Source organism: Chrysochloris asiatica, unplaced genomic scaffold (genome assembly GCF_000296735.1).
Source record: "Chrysochloris asiatica unplaced genomic scaffold, ChrAsi1.0 scaffold00112, whole genome shotgun sequence".
In the NCBI taxonomy this organism is placed as follows: Eukaryota; Metazoa; Chordata; class Mammalia; order Afrosoricida; family Chrysochloridae; genus Chrysochloris; species Chrysochloris asiatica.
Window position 1 is genome coordinate 4,950,064 of NW_006408630.1, and position 8,131 is coordinate 4,958,194.

Below are 8,131 nucleotides of genomic sequence, written 5' to 3' on the forward strand. Positions count from 1 at the left end.
GGGTCAGGAGGAACCAGTAACTGGAGAAAGATATCATGTTTAGTAAGGTGGAGGGTCAGAGAAAAAGAAGAAGATCCCCGTGAGATGGATCTACAAAGTGGCAGCATCAATGGGCTCAAGCGTGGTAACAATTGTGAAGTTGGCCCAGGACCAGGCAGTTTTTCATTCTGTTGTGTACAGGGTCGCTATGAGTCAGTACCTAGTCAATGGCACCTAACAACAACAACATCACTTTTAAATAGTCAATGAGATACAGCTTCAAAAGCAAGTCATAAATGTGGCTGGTTGGAAACCAAAGTAACTTCTGAAATATCTTCATGTAGTTTTAAGGAAACATGTTAATCTTTTTAAGATTTCAGGCTGTCTAGAAATACTAAAAAGTGTACTTTCAAGTATGCTTCTGAGATAGAGGCAGAAATGCTAAGTCATGTGTTCTATAACTTTATTATGGAGTGGTAGTGTTGTGTTCATGGCTTTACTAATACATCTTTACAGTACAAATTCCCTTCAAAACTGAATTATATCTAAAATCAGAGAAAGCAAATGTGTATATATGTGTCTGCATGCTTATATACACACGGATATTTTATAATATATAATCTAATTGAAACTGACTCCATGGCAATTAACAACACCAATAAAGCAAAAAATGGAGTAATTTGATATTCTAATTTATTCAGGATATTAAAATAATAAAATTGATCCACTTTAAGTGACAAGATTTTTTTTTAAATAAATGTATCTTTTTCACCAAACTATTATGTGCATCTCCACATTATAACTAAATTTTAATATAATTTTAATTTCTTGTAATTACGTATTTTTTTTCCTATCACCATTCACCCCACGCCCTTTTACCAGACTTATCTGGACAAGAGGACAACTATTCAGTGGGAAGTCTACTTTTTACCCCCTTTGTTGTGAAACTAAACATGCTCTTGAAAGCTTGTAAGCCAGCTACTGCATGCCTTTATTGCCTCATTTTTGGTAGCCAATGTTTAAGTTGTCTGTCCCTATCAACCCTGTGAACTGAGGGAACAGACTTGATCCTTGATATAATCCTTCACTTTCAGCTGGAATTTTGAGGAACTACATCCATAAGCAAGTATCAAGCTCATCAAATTGTACCAATTTATGCTTGCTTCCTGTATCAAACTTCTTTATCTTCCTCTAGTTGAGTTCTGATCAGGGAGCTCTCCAAGATAGGTCAAATGGTGCTACATGCAAGTTAGGGTGTTCTTGCACACCTCCCCCCACTTCAGACCAACTGGCCACTTCAGTCTCAGCTCTAGTTCCCAGTGGCTAGTTCCCAAGTCTTCCTCAACTCCATACTAGCCAGCCCTTGTTCTTCTGTCTCTCATCTCAATGCCAAAGGGAGGATTGATTCAGTTTTTAATATATATAAATTCCCAGAAATAACTTTCAATGTCCTTTCCTGTATTTCATTGCTACTCTTAATTATCTTGTTGCAATTTAAAAACATTCTCTACTTTCACTGTGTCTACTACTGGCAACAATCCTATGTTCTTACATTCATTCCCTTCTAACAGTATCAGGAAGGACCAGTCCCTGGAGAAGGACATCATGTTTGGCAAAATATCGTAGCTTTTGTTAAGTACCCTCATGTGGGTTTCAACTCATAACAACCCTATATAAGGTTTCCGATTAAGAACTAGTGGATTTGAACTGCTGACCTTGTGGTTAGCATTCCAGTACTTATCCTACAGTATCACACCAGGCTTTCATGTTCAGTGAAAAACAAGAAGCCACTCAATATGTGTGCATCTTGGATGGACTGGCACAATGTCAGCAACAGCATTTGTGAGGGTGGTACAGGACCAGGCAGTGGTTCATTCAGCTGTGCATGTTGTTGTTAGGTGCCATCAAGTCAGTTCTGAGCCTGTGAGTCAGAAAAACAGAACACAACACTGCCAGGTCCTGTGTCATCCTCACAATTGTGGATATGTGTTAGCCCATTGCTGCTGCCACTGTGTCAGTCCTCAATGGGGGTCTTCCCCCTTTTCACTGACCCTCCACCTTATTAAGCATAATGTCCTTCTCTAGAGACTGGTCCCTCCTAATAATAAGTCTGAAGTATGAGAGACAAAGTCTGGCTATCCTGGCTTCTAAGGACTCTTCTGGCTGTACTTATTCCAACACAGATTTGTTTGTTCTTCTGGCAGTTTATGGTACTTTCAATATTCTTCTCCAATACCATAATTCAAATGCATCAGTTCTTCTATGTTCTTCCTTATTCATTGTCCAACATTCACATGTATATGAGGCTATTGAAAATATCATGTCTTGGGTCAGGCACACCTTAGTCCTCAAACTGATACCTTTGTTACTGAATACTTTAAAGAGATCTTTTCCATCAGACTTGCTTAATGTAATATGCCATTTGATTTATTGACTGCTGTTCTATGAGTGTTGACTGTGGATACAAGCAACTTCAAACTTTTCTCCATTTATCATGATGTTGTTTACTGGTCCAGTTGTGAGGATTTATACTTTGTTTACATTGAGGTGCAATCTATATTGAAAGCTGTAGTGTTTTTTTTTTTGTTGTTGTTGTTTTTTTTATCTACATCAGTGAATATTTTAAGTCCTTTTAATTTTCAGCTGGCAAGGTTCTATCATCTGCAGGTCGCGGGTTGTACATGAGTCCTCCTCCAATCCTGGTGTCAAATTCTTTTTCTATAATCCAGTTTATCCGATTGTTCATCCAGCATAAAAATTGAATAAGTATAGAGAAAGGATATAACTTTTCTGATTTTAAACCATTCAGTATCCCCTTTTTCTGTTCTAACAACTACTTCTTCATCTATGTACAAATTACTCATGAATACAATTGTTCTGGAATACCCCTTTTTTCCCAATGTTACTCATAGTTTGTCATGATTTACACAGTCAAAAACCTTTGAAAAGCCAATAAAACACAAGTAAGAGTCTTTCTGGCATTCTCTGCTTTCAGCTAAAATCCATCTGCCATCATCAATGATATTCTTAGTTCCATGTCCTTTTCTGAATCTGGTCTGAATTTCTGGAAGTTTCCTCTCAATACACTATTACAGTCATTTTTTAATCATTTTCTGAAAAAAAATATTAATGCTATTATTTTTTAATGATTTCTGCATTTCCTTGTTTCACCTTTCTGTGGAATGGGTACAAATATGGATCTCTTCCAATTGATTGGCTAGGTGATTCTCTTCCAAATTTCGTGGCCTACATGGGTGTGAACCTCCAGCACTGCATCAGTTTGTGCATAGGATCACTATAAGTCACAACTGATGACAGCACCAAACAGCATTTGAAAGGATAAAAAGAGATGCCATATAGTTCAATGTATTATATAAAGACAATTTCAATTCAAAAAAAATGTCAGGGAAGTCAGGCCTAAGGCAACTTCCCCCAACTTCAACGCATTTCCTGTGAAAATTTAGAAAAATTGAAAACTAGGGTAGTCTATAATAAAAAGAGATATCATGTATTACCAAGGCAAATTGGATTTCATTGAAAAATACAATCAGTAGATTCTCAGATCCAAGTACTAAGAGCCCTATTTAAACTAAAATATGCTCAGAAGACCTTTTAGACCCTTTAAAGTTTACTCATTGGATCAGCAAAATGCATACCAATCAGAAAAATAGTTACCCCACTATTTCATGGAGCACAGTGGCTCCATAAATAAGCACTGGATTTGGTACCACAAGATCTGAGGTTCAAGCCCATCAGCTGCTCCTTGGGAGAAAGATGAGGCTTTCTGCTTCTGTAAAGATTTAAAGCTTTAGAGACAGAAATCCTATACAAAGTCACTATGAATTGGAACTTAACGAAAACACAACTATTGAATAGTTGACACATTTTAATCAATACAGTGTCCCCTTCCTACTCAACCTAATCACTGTAATCTTTCACCCCTTAACCACCCCAATATTCTATCAGATATACTTGCGCACATATATTCATAAACATCTTCTTCATTTAAAGGTGAAAGCATAGCATAGAAAGACTTTTGCCAAGAAAAGTCTTTGTTGTTGTTCATTGCCACAGAGTAGGTTCCAACTCATAGCTACCCTGTATAAAGTTTCCAAGGAGAGGATGGTGGGTTTGAATTACTGACCATTTGCTGTCCAGTGCTTATCCTACAGAGCCATACCAGGACTCTAAGAGAAATCTTAATACATCAAAATACGGTGATTATAATTTGTGTATATTGCATCTATGGTTAATATTCTGAAAATTGGAATAGGTGATGTTTACCATATCACCAACCATACAATGATAATACTAAAACAAATTTTATGAAATTAATGAAATAGAGAGAAAAACAGTCAATACAATTGGTCTGTGGGGAAAAAAAAAAACCAGAGATAGAGAGATCTCTGCTTATTCAAAGAGGTGTAACCAGAAGGAATCTGTATCAGCCGTGGAGAATATTGCAGAGCAAGGAAAAGCAAGCTCATTCTGAAGGTTATGTAGGTGAGTATACAACTTTGGAGCCATAATAATTGCATAAAAGCATGGCATTCTCTGGGAAACACAAAAAAGACAAAGACAAACCCAAGTGGAATAGATGCAAAAATCCCTAAAAAAAACCTGATGTGTTAAAAATTCCCATATTGCATATCACAGTGCTGTTATTAAGTGCCATTGAATCAGTTCTGACCCTTAGCGACCCTGCATAGGATTTGCAAGGAGCGAATGGTGGGTTTGAACCACTGTCCTAGCAGTTCAAACCAACCATGAGACCAAATGTTAATCGTAAGTTGACTAATACTAATATTTTAGGTAATGAAAGGTAAAATTGACAAAGAATGAGTCTGATACTCTAATTTCAGGAACATAATGGATAAATTCCCTAATAAAACAGTGAAAAAATGGCACAAGACAATAGTAGAAGAAAGATCGTAATACTAAAAGAGAATGAGCATGCAACTGAACAATTATAGAGGTTGCAGTGGAAGAAAGTATAACTTTTAAAACTGAAAGAACAATGCAAGATTGCTACTACACTCAACAATTTAAAAACATGTAGATTAGAAGACTCCATAATTTAAAAAAAAAAACAAACTGTAAAGACCCATATCATAATAAATATGATAGAAAAAAGGAGTTAGAATGATAAAGAAAATGTACTAAAAGTAGTAAAGCATGCTTTATTTAGTAATATATTCTTTCAAATGGTAAATGGCAAAAAAGTAGCACATGTGTTGGATTATGAGGCAAAACCTAAGTTATCCTTTGTGTTTGCAGTCAACAAAAAAGAAAGATATTGGCAAATGTATATGCAAAGATTAAATCACAATGCCAATATTTTCATTTTGGAAAAATTAATACGAAACAGTATTTTAGCAGACAGATACTAAGCAAAAATATGAATTAAACAATGGAGAGGTTACCATGTAAAAGATTTACAGTCATTATAAAGCATAGTTCAATGGCATATGTATAAACATGAAGTAAATTGTTCATTTTTTCTCTTAAAATAAAATACATGGCATAATAAACCATTTAAATGATAACCTAGATGAAAATCTCTAGATTCATGATCACAATTTCAAATAAACATGGACAGCGTGAGAAAAAGGCAGATGGATAAAGCAGACCAGTCATGGTGTTGAGGGAACAATAGGAATGATGCTGAACTACAGAGCAAATAAAGTTATTTAACTCCCAGACTTCATTAGTGTGAAATAAGGACCACATCAACAAATGGCAAGAAGAGCCATTAATTTGTATATGTATATATAACACTGCAATTTTTCAGCCTACAGACACAATCTAACTACTAAAAGAAAGCACTAACAATGCAAAACAAAATATATGTTTGAAATTTGAGCCATTTTAAATTGTATTTAAATGGAAAATACAAAAATGGAAAAGATTTAGATTAAAAAGATAAGTTAAAAGTCAAGGATAAAGCAAGGATGGCAATACCTTGCTATTCTTGGGTACAGCAAGTCAGAAAAGAGAGTGGAACGGAAAAGTATAAATGCATAAGCTAAATAAATGTTTGAGAAGACTATATTATAATCACAGAACTATGATGAGAATTTAAAACTTCTAAATTACTGGAGAAGAGAAAGTAAACAAAGCATTGCTAGATATCAGCAACCTATGTACACTAGATGCTCAAAAGCATGCTATATCTCATGAAATTAAAGAATTAAGAATAAGTAAAAATCCATGGAAGAAAAACTTAAACCAAGATATAAAGTATCACTACTGGAAACTATCTAGAAAAAGTTTCCTAATAAATATAATTGTCATAAACTGCTATTTTAAAAGATAGAGGCTCAGCTTGACTTATCTAGACATTTCAATTATACATTGTATGTAGAATTCAAAATAACTCCAAGTGTTCAAAATTAATTATATACAAATTTTATTGAAAAGAAAGCAGAAGAGGACAATGTTTATATGAAACGGTAGAACTACAAAGTAAAATTCAATAAAAAGAACAAAGTGGGTTACTTTATTTTAAACTATAAATTAGGTAGCTTGATAGCCACAATAACATAAAGTGCAAAATATAAAATGACTGAAATGAGTAAAAGAAATATCAATAGAAATTAAAATGTAAGTTATTTTTAACTTTAAAAATATCTATGTAAATACAAGTGCCTGCATAAATATTAACATATAAAGAATATCATAAAACACTGTTTGAAGCAGAAATATATAGACCACACGTCTGACCATTAACTGGTTTTGTTGCTGTACAATTCATTTATGGTGCATAGGAAGAACTCATACAAATAACTACAGTTTTAAAGAGACAACAAAATCTCCAAAAATAGAAAGTAACAATAAAAAAGTCACTTGTATAAAGAAAAACAATGAGACCAAAGTTGTAGTCAATGGCAAATGTATGCTATTAAATGCTTTTTTTATTCGAATTATTACAAGCAAATGGAATTAAAATAATGAAATAACTTTCAAAGTAAGGGAAAAAACTAAAGCAGACAAAATAAAGTGGTGAAGAAGAAAAAAAGTAAGTTGAGGATGTCCAGGTAAATGTTGAAAGATGACTAAAAGAAAATAAAAACCATGAAGACCAACCAATCAAAAGAAACTATCAAGTATAAATAATAAAGATAATCAGCAATACCAAGGTAAGCTGAAAAGTATTGATACTTAAAGTTCATAAATAGATGAGTTTATTCCTAGTGAAACATGTTTAAACTTGTCTCTGCAATCAGTGGATGATTACCGACAAATTCTCTTAGTACTACACTTGTCTAATTCTCCTTAAGATGCCTTCCAAAGAAAGGTCCTATAAAAACAGTAGCTTCCAAGGGGATCTGCTGGGTCAGTTAAATTCAAGGCAAAGAGGTAAGTGCAAAGGTTATATGAATATTTTGGGTGGATCCCAAAGAGATAATCTTGATAGTTTTCTCAAAGGCTTCAGAATGATGATGGGAACGTATTAGGAAGAAGATGTAAGAAAATTGAAAACAGCATTGTTGAGAAAAATAATAGGAAAGTTGCACCAAAGAATTATTTTTTTATCATGATAATTCATCTGCTTATTCTTTGAGAGTAACAAGGACTGTAATATGATCATGTCATTGGGAAACCTCATCCCATCTACCCTATTTGTAGCTACAACCTGGTTTTGTCCCTTCAGACTTCTTTGTGTTTCCCAAATTCAAAGAACATTGAAAAGGAGCATGATTTGGGTCCTCGAGGATGCCAAAACTGCCATTTTGACAGACATTTGAAGAGCACAGGATTCTTCAGGGAAGGGCTGTAGTTATTGTTATGTGTCATGGAGTCGGTTCTGACTCATAGCGACCCTGTATAGGGTTTCTAAGGCTGTAAATCTTTATAGGAGCAGAAAACCTCATCTTTCTCCCACACAACAGCTGGTAGTTTCAAACTGCTAATCTTACGATTTGCAGCCCAATTCGTAACCACTAGGCTACCAGAGCTCTGGTAGTGAAGTAATTCCTTCACTTCCTGTTTCTCAGTAATATGTTTATTTGTTTGTGTGGTTTTTTTTGTTTTGTTTTGTTTTTTGGTGTTTGTTTTTTTTTGCTAAGTAACAGTAAGTTAATTGTGGTCTTCTTTTCTGACTCCTGTGGATGGTTCTCAACACCTATGTCTCTTACCAACTCATACTTTG